The sequence below is a fragment of the Bombus affinis genome, chromosome 5, assembly GCF_024516045.1.
Source record: "Bombus affinis isolate iyBomAffi1 chromosome 5, iyBomAffi1.2, whole genome shotgun sequence".
Classification (NCBI taxonomy): Eukaryota; Metazoa; Arthropoda; class Insecta; order Hymenoptera; family Apidae; genus Bombus; species Bombus affinis.
This window is the reverse complement of record NC_066348.1, coordinates 3,003,947-3,020,333: the sequence shown is the minus strand read 5'-3', so window position 1 is coordinate 3,020,333 and position 16,387 is coordinate 3,003,947. Positions and strand designations below refer to the sequence as shown.

The following is a 16,387-nucleotide window of genomic DNA, read 5'->3' as shown; positions in this document are numbered from 1 at the left end:
TTGATGGCTAATGATAGAGTCAGAAAACACGTTTGCTACTTTATAGGTATAATCTTAATGATTTGTATCTAAGCAACGGTAAGTCTGAGAATTTACAGTTGATAAAAAAAAAAAAAAAAAAAAAAGAAAGGAAATCGTCCATTGGTAATCTACTTATAAGCGGCGAATTTGACGAAAATATCGACTAGCGTGTTTCTCTGGCGCCGCGTCGCGCCGCGCTGCCGCGCCGCCAGAAAGTAAATTAGGCGATCCTTTACAACCTTCGCTTCGGTCTTCGTCGAAAATAATAGTAGCTGGATCTTATAGTAGTTAAGGGATCGGCTGTATCCATTTATTAGCTGCAAGATGACGGGCAGTTTGGAAATCATCAGCAGCAATTAGACACGGTGGGCTCAATTGTTTGCTTGGCGGCACATTTGAGGGGTGTTCTTCAAATTATTAGCTCGACGTTGAATCGCTCCTGGCATCGGCATCGCTTTACGAGAGAAGGGTTCTTCATGGAACTAATGTAAACTGCATCCTATTGTCTTCAATCCGATCAGTGTGAAGGCCACATAGCTATATCAAAATAACATAATACTGGTATTAAAATATCAATAATGTTAGTTGCTATATTTCTGATGAGCGAGCAATAGGGTATAGGTCAAATCTTGGTCAAAACGATTAATTCCAGTTATTTTCGTAGCATGTCTTAAGCGTTCCAAATACCACTTGGTTGGATAAATTTTGGTCAAAATAATATATCATCATTCTCAAAAATAAACGAGTTATATATTTCATTTAAAATAAATTTCACGTCAAAAATTTATTTTATTTAAATTTTAAGTTTTCGCGGATGGAATTGATGTCCACTCAACAGAGATGTATTATACTGTACCTTTCCTTCTATTTTCTTTAACGGTATCTACTAAAATATTTAAGGCTTTTTCAGTACTACAATCCTAATTTTGATCTAGAACTATAATATCGATTTGTTTTAGATCTTTTGCTTGGTCGGTAATAAAGTACAATATTAAAAATTGTCAAAGCAGTTTTTCTTCGATAAATATTATATGGAATTAGTATTCCTTAGTGTATTGGCGAATACATCTCGTTAGTTCATATAAAAGTATCGTAAGCTGTTTATGTCTAGACGTAATTATGATAAAAAACTAAATGATGGTGCACACAATCGACAAGCTTCAAATTAATCGTAGTACATCTGATTTTTCTATCACACTGTGTTCGCAACTGAATTTTCTATCATATATACCGAGAAATCATAATATTCGTGCTCCTATAAATTATCTGTCAGAGAAAGGACCATAAATAACAGTAATTGTTCATATAGTTATTTACATATCTAATAAAAATAGAACATCAGCCATTTTATTGAAGGTCCAGATTATATATAGCCCAAATGTAAAGTACAAAGGATTATAAGGAACATTATTTCTGATAATATAATAATAATATTTTAAGAAAATTACCGACAAAAATTTTTTTAACAAAGTTGAAATTTATTATAATTTATAGGACTTTGTTTACGAAAATATACAATCGTCTTATTGTTGGGAAACTGTCCAAAGTAAACTAATAATAATCAAAACATGCCATAAAACCCATCTGTTTGTAATGACCGTAATTCTTAGTGGAGGTAAGCGAGGCTAAGAAGAAAGGGTCATAAAGAAGCGGCGTTGTGTGCCGACGGCAAATGCAAATAGAAAATCGTAGACTGGCAAGACTCGTAAAATAACACTGCCATAAATTATGCGTTTTCATTCTTACGAACGAAATGCCATCGATATTTCTGTCCTCGCACTATTGACCTCTGCTGCAGTTCCGGTTAAAAAATTTTAACATTACTTCGTAAACACGCACACGTTTGCTATCTGATATTTTTTAAATTCCATGTGAATACTTACATTTTTATAGTCACGTAGTGACAATTACAGACACCTATAGGCTAAATGAATATACACGTATATTACATGTAGCACAGTAAAATATTTTCATTATTGGAGACATCTTCACGTTTGAATATTTTTAACATGTAAATTCTAACGCTATGTGTAATATCTTTGTACGTTATTTGTTCGACAATTAAATTACAAAAAAGAAAATTAAATCGTAAAGGAAAGACCGAAATAGATTTAATTGTACCTGTAAGTGAAATAATCGTACAGATAAATGTGATATCAGATATCAGAATATCATTTTGATATCATCAAAATGTGATGTTAGAATAAGCGATATATCGAAAGTTGTATATGCAATTATGTGAATCGGGACATTCCGTGTGTCCTGAAATCAATTGGAAATTCATATATAGTGGCTCATTTGGCGGATTTGAGCGATATCCTGGCGACTCGATGGCGTAGAATTAACGACTTGCCTTGACGCTAATGCGGCACTACGAGCTTTCGCCGATTGTTTGCGACGCTGCTCGCACACACGTGTTGTGACTCAGAAATGATAACTGATGATTTATCCGTGACAGGCTGCAGGTACTGCGGATGGATTATCGTTCTGATTGCAAAGTATGAAATAATTAGGGAGCGGACCGTCGACCATCCATCATTGAGCAACGATGGCCGCTTGTCAGGCGCCGTTCATTTATCATACTCGCTCAGCCATCACCCTCTTCCTATTCCCATCGCATCGGCAATGTTCCATTGTTCGTATATCGGACGTAACTGTCCGTTACTGCTAATTACCTCCTGCCCCTGCGAAAGATTACGCAGTCAAGGTATCAAACGTATTAACGTGCACATACCTCTAGCGACTAGACTCTAGTTACTCACAACCATTCGTATACAGATACATGCACGCGTTGGCTTAGCGACCGAACAACGACTCCATTAACCGTGTTTACTTGGCCAAAGATCTCGCCTATCGGTCAACTATACAGTATATGGATGCTGTCGTATACGCCGCGACGCTTTGTCGCACGCGAATGCATTTCCACAATAATCTACCATGCAGTTAACTTGTCGCACGAGGGGCCGCACAGTTACAATAGACACTGAATAGAAACTGAATTCGTCCTTCATCTCTTGGTTTCTCATTTCATTCTATCTTACAGTTTAAATAACCAATTTGTAACGCGAATTCATGTTACAACCTAATAACGACAAATTTAGATTCGATTTTATAGACAATATTTTGTAATAACTGTATGGTTTTAAAAGTAAGAAGCACGCTTTTAGGATCATCAACAATTTTCCACTGCTGCCAAATAATGTTAGGATGATATTTATATAAATTGAATTAACCAACATATTGACATGCCTAATAAATACGTGTAGGTAAATGTTCATGTATTTTCTAGTGAAATTATTATTAAAACAACAAATAGAAAGAGACTACATATGTCCTTTTTTTTTTTATTTCTTAACATTCACAATTTGTCCATTTTGGACATTAGGTCGAATTTTTTAGCAGTTATATTAACATGTAGGTGGCTACCCCCAACGGGGTACCATCTTCGCGTTTGCTAGATTATATCCTTTGTGAGGTTTGCTGGGTGCTTCCTTCTTAACCATCTATCCATGTTTAAGGTGTTGAACGTTTTCGCAGCTAGCCAGTTTGGGTGTGTTGCTATTCTTACTTTGTAGTTTTCTGCGTATCTGCTAATTTCTTCCTTGACCGTTGGGATTCCTAGGTCCCTTTTGTCCTCATTTCTATTGTACCATGGTGCGTTTACTATCGTTCTAAGAATTTTAGCTTGCAATGTCTCTATTTTATTTATATAGCTCATTGCTGCTGTCCCCCATAGTGGTATTCCGTACGTCCAGATTGGTTTTATGACCGTTATATATATTTTTAATTTATTTTCTATGCTTAATTTGGATTTTCGACTTGTTAGCCAATGCACTTGTCTCCTTGTTGTCTATTTTGTCTATTATTGATCTAGTATACTGTTTTCATGTGAGTTGTGTATCTAAGTGGAGTCCTAGGTATTTGATTTACTTTGTTTGTGTTATGTGCGTGCCGTTCAGAAGGATGTTTGGTGGTGTCTGTTTTCGCAGCGTGAATGTAATATGGTTGCATTTATTGGAGTTTGCTTTTATTTGTTTATTTGTCACTTTAAGCAATCGATTCAGTTTTGACATCGTTTGCAGCTGCCGGCGTAAAAAAATTAAACATAGCTTTGAGTTATTAAATATTAAACAACAAGCAACAGAATTATTAATAATAATTTTATAATATATGTATGTCAAGATTACCGTGATTTTTTAAAATTGCAATCGCTGCTACTCTAACGTAGAATTACTGCAAGTTTTATTCTGACGTTATTATTCCAATATTTAAATAAATGTATAACAATAGTATATGATAGATTTGCAATATACCTAGTAACCCCGGAAACCAGTGATCTCGGATCGGAGCTACGATAACTATCAGCAACGACAATGATAATTAAAAATTGACCTGAATACGTTTTGATAAAGTTACTTACGATGCGATAGATCAATAAAATTGAGATTTATCGCTGTTGTAACTCAAATTTTCCTATCGAATGATAGAACCAAATTCGCAAATGTTGATATGCATTAGAGATAATTCACGGATAAATTTAATGGGAAACAACCGAGTAGCAGTGATTCATGTTGCAATTCGTGTATCAACGTTAATTGACTTTGACCTTTTAAACAGTGTAGGGTAGCGATCGATTGGAGATGTTGCATTACATTAACGTGCACTAGACTAAAAGGAAAGAAAGCTCTGGTGTATTTACAACTCGACATAAACCCTATTGTTACAGCCGTGACAGCTTGTCTAAACACTTCTAAGTATTTGACTTCCCTTCGTAAAGTTGGCTTTGACCTGTTCCGGTTTATGCGTTCAGTTTTACGCACAATAAGACGAGAAATTGTGCTTTGAATTATGCTCCTTTGCTACTGTACGTTAATACCTGACGTTTTTGTTCTTGTTAAAGGAGATAGCATACATTTCCATTTGCTTTTCGTGCTATCGAAAACTCGTTCCTTTAACTATTAATGAGATCCAATGTTTTCGGTATAATTATAATCAATCATATCATAAATCAAACTTTCCTAAATCACAGTACAGCGTGAGTCACGTAAGTAAATGTTACGCTTTCTAAAACACAGTACCCAACTATAGTTTATTTATCTGTTAACATTCGAAACGATCCTAGTAACGTTTTGTAACATCGCACGAGTTCTCAAGACATTGGATTGTCAAAATAATTGGACAACGACAGTAGGCAAGGGGTTTCATAGTTTACATACAAAGATTTAGTTCGGTCAAAGAAAAGAAAGTAGAAAGTGAGAGCTTTTTCCGGAACATTCTGAAGCGGGAAAGTTTACAGGGTCTCGAATCCCACAGGAATCGTTCCTCTTTTTCTCTCCCTTCAACCGTACATCGATTCGTTTGTCAAGTAACTTTCGAGTTCGGGGGTAAGCCAATATTTCACGAGGAGCGGAACCAAGATTGAGGCTAGGAAGCGGTGGGAAGGCTGCTGACCACAAAGAAGATAAATTTGTTCCGCAATTGAGACGGGCGTGCCGTAGTAAATCTCGTCTATTAGGTATCTCCTCTTCTCTCTACCGCAGGTATAAAACTATAAATTGAGGTTGGAAAGACACCTCCACATTGAGAGTGACCACAAAGAATTACACAAGAACAAGAAGCTTTCACGTGGTTCGTTCGCTTACGCTCGGGTCTTGCCGTTTTACGTTTTGCATAACCAATGCATTCTATGATATCATTTGATAAACCATCTATGTTATTATTTAATATTAAATTTTGCATGGATTAAATATAACATTGTCAAAATACATTTTATCGAGATTGATCGGAGAATTTATGCTAACTATAAAATTATGTATTTGCATTTTGTAATTTTACTGTGCTTATTTTCCTTAATACTTATTCGGGTGTTTCGAATTTATGTTAACAAGTTTTGCGTTTTCTTTACACACGAACGAAATCACTGTTTTAGAACTTTTAATTAACGGAATCATAATAGGTGAAATAAAAACTAAACAGAGAGAAAATTAAAACTAAGTAGTGTTATAAAGTGTTAAGTAATAAAATGTTACATATGCGACATTTTATTATATTTTTTATATATTTATACGATAATAAACATATCATACATACAATACATATATATATTTCTTTTTAAATATATGATATATATTGTGTATATATATATTATATATGTTATATGTTTATTACTGTATAAATATCTGTACAAATAATAAAGAGCAGTAAAGCTATTTATGAAAATATTCCAGCGCTTTAGTAAGTTTTTTATTTGCCGCAATATAATCTCTCCATCAAACGAATATAGAAATATAAGTTTTTAACGATGCATAATCTGCAAACAGCGTTTTAAAATGTGTTCTTATTTACATTGATATTACCATTGTGCTCGATATAGAAGACGTATCGCGTGCATTAGAAGTCGTTTTGTCCCTGTCCTTGATACCATTTTTTGACATCGAACTACAAAGTGAACTATAGACTTAAGTTATAGCTTACGTGACCGGTACTTATAAGTTTTTTGAATAATTGCAAGGTACACAAGGGTATGTACAGGCCAGAATTCGATCGTGAACAGAGAAAAAATGTACGCTGTCAGAAAACGTCTCTACCTTTTTCTTCCCGGGCCGTGGTAATATTTTGCTTATTATGAATTATGACCGGGCATTTTTAAACACAACACAGTTCCGTGTAAATCGTGGAAGGATTATGAAATTCAATTTAGCATGCGATGTCATAGAGTCACAGCATGTAAGATGCAAATAAATCAGTCACGTAAGACCGTAGTTACGTTGAACATGTTCCCGATAGATCTCGGAACGTTCGATCTTGCTCGTAAGTCAAACGAAAAGTACAATGCGCCTACTCGATGTATCTACCATTAGCGTAAATGGTATATCGTGCGATTTAACCGTGGTACTTGTTGCAACGCATTCCACCTGTCACGAATCCTCCGAATTTGCGAGACATTTAATGTCATGACATTTTGTCTTTGTCGACTGGATGCTATTGGATTTTATTGTATATTTGCCAGTTAATATTTATGTTCTGTCGTTTTCTCTACTTTCATTTCTGGTATATTTTTTGAACATAACACAACGCAAATCACTTTCTCAATACGATGCTTCCTAAACCTGGCTATACATAATACTCTTTCCAAATAATATATATTCCGATCTGTAGAAAATTAAATTTATAATTTATAAATATCTTTGCATTGATTTACTACATATTCAATTTCTAATACCAAGACGCATTATCATTTTAAATTACTTCATTAATATCATGTACTCCCTTATTTGAATTACAAAATCTGCAACTAGTTAACTTTGGATCACAAAGTCAAAAATCGTAAAATCATTAATAAAAGAACATACAGGTAATAGCGCACATATTAACATACACGTTACATTAAAATCAATCTCGTATGACATTAACGTTTTTTCGCAAACTTAACTGCTAAGAGCCGGAAATAGGTAGGTACTGTACCAAGTGAAAAATGTCATAGTGATTATACACATTGTTACTACGTTATCTTAATTATGCGATCGAAGAAAGAGGTAGCAGGTGGGAATTAAACCGGAATTTCACAAATCGCAATTACAAACTGACTGGCTTCATTTAATAAAGGCCTAATAGGCCTTTATCGCGGCATAATTAAGATCGCTATTAATGTTCATGGGCGTTGTGTAAAAAGAGGGCAAAAAGTGGAAAGAACGTTTAAACCTGTACAACATCACTCTCCGATGTGTACAGATAAGAGATTTTTAAGAGCGTTCCGGAGTCTGTTGGATCGAAACGCACCTCAACGTTACGCAACCGCATCCACGATGCATGCAGCCACGTATACGTCGAACATTACCTCTGTCGGTTCTTAGAGAGCATGATGTACATACGTACGGCTGTTCGTCCGTTCGTTGGCATTCTGAATCATTCTCAATTCCCCGAGTTCGCCGCAGACGCGTGTTGAGAATGATACATTATTTCCCATGCGAATGTTTCTTTGCTGCGTAATGGGCGATAAATAACATAAATTAATGCCTTATTCCAGACATGTCGGTTATTTATGCCCCGGAATAACTTTATCCCGACGCGTGATTACCGGCAGGCACGCAGCCCTGCGTTTTATTCGCCTCCCCTCCTCTCCAGTCCCCGCTCCACTACTCGCGCCGCGCTCACTCGCACCTTCATCCTCTCTTTCTTTCTCTTTCGCCACCTAGCCATCGCCATCATCCTTAATTTCCTCTTCTCCAGTCTTATAATCCTCCTATCCATATCGTAGGTATGCGCTGATACTACCAAACTTTAAATTGTTTCGGACGTTCTCAATAGATTCACGAATTTCTATGATCCGTGATATTCATACAAATAACTTTTTTCGTTACGTGATACATCGAATCAATTGTATAACATTTCTCTAACGATGAAACTGGTCCATCCAATTGGAAATGTTTAAAAGTGTTCCGCCCTACCGTCTACGGTATAACTTCATCGAGTCGGAATTTCGCGTGATGAATTTTATATCTTGAAGATGTCCTTTAAACGGAGGACTTTTACACTTCGACAATTTTTTCGCTACTTTAACGACGGTTTCTCACCTTTTTATTCGACATTTGCTAGGTGCAATAACACCGTTTCGCACGCTGAATCCATCAATTAATTCCAATCAGCGGAGTATATGCTCGGTTAATTATGAGATCTTATTATTACATAAAACAAACGTCTGGTTCTAAAATTGTTAGGAACCAGATTAAGACCGAACATCTTAGATGAACGCATGGATGTTGCACAGAAATTCCTGTTACATTCTCATCAGTCAGAACACGGAATACCAAGATTGTTTCGGTCGCACGAACACGTAAATACACGAGTAGCTAGCAATAAATCGTGGCCTACGGAACAAACGCGAAGAATGTAGGCGAATCTCCACCGCTGTTTCTATATCCGTGGCAAAAGAGCAAAGTTACGAGGCGGAGATTTTGAACGCGATAAGCATTGTTGCATCTACGAAAAAGGGTACACGTGTACCGTGACGAAATTTGACGTAGCAGACGGTTCGTTACTTCGATTCGTTTTCACTCGGAAATGACTTTAACATCAAGCAATCTGGATGAATTAACAAAACAAGGAAGACTCGTTATTATAGTGCCATGTACTTGCTTCTCAACGTATAATTTTCTCAATTATGATTCAATTTGCAATAAACACGAACGTAGAAATTTAGTTCTTTGCTTTACTGTTCGCCTTAGTGTCGGTATTTTGTTATAGTTACTTAGAACGCGTAACGTAGTTTAACAAAGTCGGAAATGAAACATCCGGTAAAAGTAAACGGTATATTAATCTTGTTTTCGTGTTCTTACATAGCGTTTCCTCGTTGGAAGGTTAATATGTAATAAGAAAAACAAAAATTGTATTCTAGCACTAAATCACCAACTAGGCGTAACGAATAAAGATATTTAATTAAATCAATTTACACTGACATGATATGAATAATATACGAGTGAAATTCTTGAATTTCTATTCCAGGAATGCTAAGCGATCTTTTAGGCATTAATAAGTAAGAAACAGTGTATAACGTAATGAGGTTGGTATGTATAATTACTTGTATCTACAACGAGTAGCGGCGTTCCTTTGAAACTGTATTCAAGTACTGTTACTTCTATGAGAGCGTCGATCAATTAATTCCAATCAACGCACTATTCAGTTAATTAAGAAATCTCGTTATTACATAAAATGGCACCCGACATATTTGTTTCGCTTATTTTAAAGAAAAAGTTATGACATACACGTTGTAAAGTTTATGGAGAGGATAGTTTCCCTTCTCAGTTACAGCATCGCACAAATACTGCATTTACTAACTTGTTTATACCGCTCAAGAAACGAAGTAACGACGTGCCGCTGTATTAATACGTCAAATACGTGTTTCTCATTATTATTATTCTATCAAATATTTCTACATTTTTATTACTTTCAATATAAAATTTAATCGATACGAATTTCGTTCGTTCTAAGACAAATAAAGAACGCATCGATCGATAATGATATCTTCAAATATTAGATATTAAATATTTTACTGGAAGGCTTATAACGCCGATACATGATATTAAATAGTTAATATAATTATAACATTTGAGGCAAACTTAAAGCCATCGTTAAAACATGACAGATAGTAAATATGATTTCAATGTATAAATGAACATTAATATCAAATATCGCGGAATCTACAAATCATAAGTTACGATGATTAATATTAGAAACCTAGATACTACTACTTTCACCTTGCCTACATTTTTCTTCCGTTAATACCCTTGTTGAAATATTGCACGTACAAAATTTCATAGTTGTACATATGTATTTGTATTTCTTAAAAAAGTTATGACATAATTCACCCAAAGTAAAAAATTCTCTGTATAACTTAAACCATTAAAATGGCTTAAAACACTGTCCCAGGCTTTTGAATAGAAGCCGTACCCAAAAAGGACTTTTTTCCAAGACGCGAATTCTTCTCAGCATTGCAGCTAGTTCCATCTGAAATTTCAAATTAGTTCAGAATAGAATGCAATGTGGTATTTTAAATAAAATATGTTAATTACTTCAGCTTTTAAAAGTTACGTATACAACAACTGATTATTCATGATTACTTACGTCTAGTATTTCAATAATGAATAATCCATTGTGAAAGTGTCAAAATATTATTGAGTATAATTCAACAGTGTTTAACAGGCACGAAATCAAAAAAATCGCTAGTAGGCAAAATGAATGGAATCGTAAACACATAATGTTAAATCTAGGTTAAATTAAATAGAAACAAATTCCAAGTTACAAGTTAGTTGAGAATCGCTTCAGATGGCGGTAAATACGTGGCCATTGTATAGTCGGTAAAGCTGTTACCTTTCTTTACTGTAATTCTTTTAAACAACGATTACAAACAGCCAGAAATCAAACATTATTTGTAGTTTTCGTGCATATATCTACGATATATATAGGCATAATTTTGTTTTACGTTTTCAACTCTATTCTTGGCAACCCTATACTTACAATTAGTACATAATACTCTTTCATTATTACAAGCTACATACGTACATACATACCTGTAAAAAACAGACACATCGTTGATGTTTTTCTTTGGAGGTTCAAGGCGATTTTTTCGATCGGTATTTTATTTTAAGCGCATTCAAAGACAATTTTATAAATATCTTAATATGAAACAGAATAATAAATTTGAGAAATTTCTTGGAAGCTGTTAAAACATGTTTCCTTGGACTATTCGCTTTTTAAAGAATTAGTAAATGCTTTAATATTTAATTATTTAATTGTACGTATATTTCACGTACAAGCATAACAAACATATACAAGCAACGTAACTGATGAAATTACGATAGTAATAAAACTTGTAACATTTGAAGATAGAGCTCGTAAATACACGTATAAGTTGTTACCTTACATTGTTAAAACAAAAACGATCGATCACAAGCTATAACACAAAGAATAAAAAATGTGGCGAAACAAACACGTTTGCGTGATCATCAAATAGTTACTGGAGCGGTTAATACGTATACGCGGTTGGTAGTGGAGGCTTTACGGATGACTTTGGGTAACCTCTTCTAGATTCGAAGTTGTGTCGAGGAATTCTGTGGAAGGAGGTTGGCTCGGTGAAATATGGACTCGACGGTTGCGTCGCCGCCGCAACATTAATTGGTTCTATCGCCCAAACGAACACATGTCGGATTACTCGTCTCGCTCGGTTGGTACATGTACATACGTCAGGCGGCAGCACTGTCGACAAAGAAGAAGAAGCAGAAGCATCGAAGGTGGAGGACGAAAAGGAGGAAGAGGAAGAAGAAGAAGAAAGCAAGTAAGAGCAATAGCAACCACAGCAGCAACTATGGTGTAGCGAGAGAAAAAAGAAGGAAGAGAAGTAGAACGAGAAAAAGGAAGAACGAGATCGGGACAAGTCTGTCCTTTCATTAATCAGCGATTAAGCCTCTGGCCTCGGCCTTTATGAATTATTATGATACCACATCTCACGACATCGCCATCAGTCACGACTCGTCGTGTATCTCAGTAACTATCTCCGGGGCCGCCTGGCAGACGGCTTTACATTTATCACCGTCATCTTTTCAGCATGCTTGATTTATCTTCTCCGCATTATCATCTGGCACTTTGACATTTTGTTTGAATGGATAAGAGCGGCTAATGTCGTTTCGTCTTGGGAGCGGATACACATGGAATACGCGTGTCTGTGTACCACGAGTCCATGTATGTGCGCGAAAATATACGTTTGTATTTCGATTAACGCCATAGAGCTGACGAACTTTAACTTGCTAAAAAGCAATAAATTCTTATTCTTGGATATCAATATCAATCGTACGGGTGCACGCTACAAATCTAATGTTTTTTAAAGTAGCAACGGTATTTGGATGTTAAACTTAAATACCTACTTTCAGCCAGTATCGTCTAACTGTTTTATTAGTCTAACTGATGGAACTTTAAGTCCTAATTTAAAAGTCTAAGTCATTTTTTATTAATACCAAATAAAATTTTTTCTCTGCGAAGCAATTAATACGTATATATATATATAATAATACGAAATAATATGGAATACCGTGTTTGAAATCACAGTATTATTTATTATTTTCTAATTATTTTATGATTTAGTAATATTAAAACATAAATTTAGATGCTTGTGTCATACGATATCGTTAAGGGATGTATTAAGTAGTCTTAATGGAAATTAGAATCTTTGACTGAAATATCCCAGTTTTCTGCAAATATTAAATACAAATATTATTATTTAATCATACATATCCAGAAACAATATATTCTTCATTCATCACCAGTCAATGTAACAGTAAATCCATTAATCAAACCTGGTGACATTTTGACGCGCGCAGTTATTAATGCTTTTTCTTACCACAGTTAAGATTGGCTTCCCGGCTGATAATATCATTCGACCAAATACAAGACGTCGATATGGATCGGTCACTTCTTATAATTGTAATTAGTTGGAATGTTATGATAGCTTCCATAATAGGATGTTTCGTTAAATGAATGGATAATAAAACGGTATATCGTAGTAACTTGGAACAAACGAATGACAAACATGAGCCGAATGCGGTTCGTGCGAATAGTTTTCCACAATATTCATTCCATAGTATTATCTGATTTTGAATTTCTTATAATTCTTCCCGATGTTTGTGTAATCAAATAATACAAATTCAATTATCATTTGAAGAAATGATAATAGGTATTTGTACCGTACAGTATTTAAAAATTTAATGTAATGGTTTTTGACAACGAATAAAGATAATGTACGACCGAAAGAAGAAAAAGAATAAATGAAAATATAGTAGACAAGCACTTACCGATTATAAATACGTACATGTTATGCAGTTGTTGCGAGTATTCTAGCAATATCGCAGAGGAAGACGGGAGTGTAGCTTTAGTTCGAGGTACTTTCACGTATGACACTGGTCTGAATTGTATTTATGTATATACCATTCTATTTTACGTTTCAGACTCTCGTGCCAATCTCTGATAAATGTCGTCATTAATAATCATAAGTGTAAGTTACGGTCGGACCAACAGCCCAGTAAAAGCTATGGGGAAGTTAATGTCGAAAGAGAGAAAAAGGGAGACAGAAGGCCTGAGGATTAATGCTAATCAAGAATAAATTATAATCATACTAACACTCTCTTCACGGCCTCTGGGTTTTCGTTCGAAGCGAAGGAAGAGAAGCGGGACAGGGAAGGGAAGGGCTTTAATTTATTGGACAACCGAAAAGACATTGCGCGTAAGCGCATAACTTGTGTTTATCAGGATCCGGCCATTTACTCCTGAAACATATTACCGGTTTATCTGTTGGCCGGATAGCTATTTTATTTTAGAGACGTTTATCGTATGCTGCAGCACAGAATATATGTTTAAAATATATTCGTGTACAAATGCGTTTACACCCGTGACAGGAAAACGTTGGTGGTAGGTAAGCTGTCCTGCCTCTTTTCGCGCTAGCACCAACGACGAAACAGCCACGTTTCTGCTTCATTCTGTTTACTGTCGAACGGGCGCGTTACACGCTCGATAGCTCGACGACGTCGACATTGAGTGCCGATCATGCTGTTTACAAAATTATGCTGCGATTTTCTGTAAATTTGAAGCAGGAAAGCACCGTTACGCGTCAAATCCCCTTTTACACGTTTGAATATGTTAAACACGCGCGAAACGTTCCTACGTAAAGAGGAAAACCATTCTTCGCCGTAGTGCTCCAACAGATTTGGTTTTCCACAAAATATTTTAATAGTGGAAACTGTGAAACTTATAGTGCGAACGATCTCCAAACGCGTGAGAAGAATTATATCTGAAATTATGGCTGACTATACTAGGTTTTGGACAAGTAGGAAAACTTATATTCAAAACATTACACAAAAAAATTGAACAAACTAATTCAGTTTAACACTAACAAAGTAATTCAGTTCCTCTCGCTGTAGATAAATATTCGCGTATGTTCGAAAGTGTCTCTCAAAAGCCATGGGATCGATGATCTATCAAAATTAATTCAGAATACAAAGGAAAATGTATCACAAACATATAAATAAGAAAAATATACCATTGCGATATCGCTTATTAGGTATACGACTTCGTGTCTGTAATTGCCGTAGCAATATAATCTAATATACATATGTATATTAATAAAGTAAAGAATGGTTCGAGCAATGAGTTTCTTCTTGCGAATAAGAACTTGAGAAAATAGTTGTTACAAATGAGGAATTTATCGGGCACGCAGCCGTTAACTATCCACTCTCGTTTTAGCACCTTGCTGGTACTAGCAACTTTCGTTTTCCTCTTTCAACCAACTATGAATATACAACTCTCGTACCAATAACTTGTCGAGAGATATTCGAACAGCTATTTATTTATTTTAGTTAAAAGTACGAACTAAAATATACCTAATACTTTGGTTGGAAGTACAGACGTTTTGAAAATAATGTTAAAATAATATGACATAGTTTATCGATCAATCTGATATATAATAAATTACGTATCTAAACATATGCTGGGATCATGCAAAAAAATATAATTTTTAAGTTACACAAGTATCAACGATTTAATCTGAGATCGAGCCATTGACGTGATATTGAATTATAACATCGTAAAAGTTGCAACAACATTGCTATTTTATCTCGGCCGTGTCATAATTTTAAAAACTAACGTGAACGATAAATGATAATACGAGTACGAGCAGCGAGTAGATTATAAACAATATAACATTATTGATGTGGTATAGATAAAAGAATAAACAGAAATAGATCATCGACGGATCAAGAGGTACATACGTATGCCACATTTATCTGTAAACTTGAAAAAATGTCTTTGCCGCAGTTATTTTTGAAATAGTAGAGAGATAAAACTTGCTGGATCGGTGGTATAACACTTAGAAGCGAGTCGGGAAGATAGTAAGTATATAGGGAGAGAGAAGATCGAGCAGAGCACCGCTTATTTACTCAAGCCGCGAGTTGATGTATGGTCCGCTGCTGGACGTTGTCGGTGCCTTTCATTCGACCGCCTCTTGCAGAGACAAGAGATAACCTCGCCTCTGATCAACGACTCTCTACAGCTCTCTAAAGGCCCTCGCTACATGATCCAAGCATGGGGCTGGCATGAATCTCGAGCCATACGTGGTGGAACCGAGGCCCCAGGCGCGGATCGTGTAATGGAGAACCCGAAGATCGTTCCTCTTTCTGGCCTTTCGAGCCAAGCTAGCCGCGGACATCAGCCTGTGATTCGACCAGCAGCCAGATTTCACTGCTAACGCGATAATTAAAGAGGAATGACCAGCACGATTTACGGTACCTAATGTGCTGCGGTACTGCTCGTTAACTACACTCTGTTAGCTAATGTGACGTAATAGTACTGCGAAACGAATAAAACTTGTTACATGCGTTTTATTCTCGTGACAGACGATTTGAGATTTCAAACGATGCAATTCTTCACGAGAAAATACATTCCGTGATCGACAAAGTAATTTATACCAACGGTCGAATAATTTGTAAACTTACTCAAATAGGTACGTGCATCATTCGGTTTGGATTATTCTCATTTCATTAATCGTTTCTTTTCGTTTCATTGGAATACAGCTACGTACAATTACCGCTCTCCAAAAATTTAAATCGTGTCTCTTATGCGCGTTATGTGCGAAAATAATTATGCAAATGAAACATCGTAATGTATATGCATTTTTGAGGTATAAAAGTAAAGTGGTTGAAGTGAAAAGATATGTCTGGTTTTCTCGCTATTTTCGGCAATCAATCTCGTATTCGTATCTTAATATTGATGAAGTACTTTTCAAGATATATGATCCTGTCACTTATTATCATACTTCAATGTTATCTAT

At 35.5% G+C, this 16,387-nt stretch overlaps 1 long non-coding RNA gene across 1 annotated transcript; it reads right to left on the bottom strand.

Annotated features, from left to right (window-relative positions):
• Positions 1-7,370: 7,370 nt before the first annotated feature.
• On the bottom strand, positions 7,371-12,543 carry LOC126916517 (uncharacterized). Its single transcript, XR_007710627.1, has 2 exons — positions 10,642-12,543; positions 7,371-10,524 (listed from the first exon to the last, which is right to left on the bottom strand). It is a non-coding gene; the product is annotated as an uncharacterized LOC126916517 (long non-coding RNA).
• Between the last annotated feature and the right edge of the window lie 3,844 nt (positions 12,544-16,387).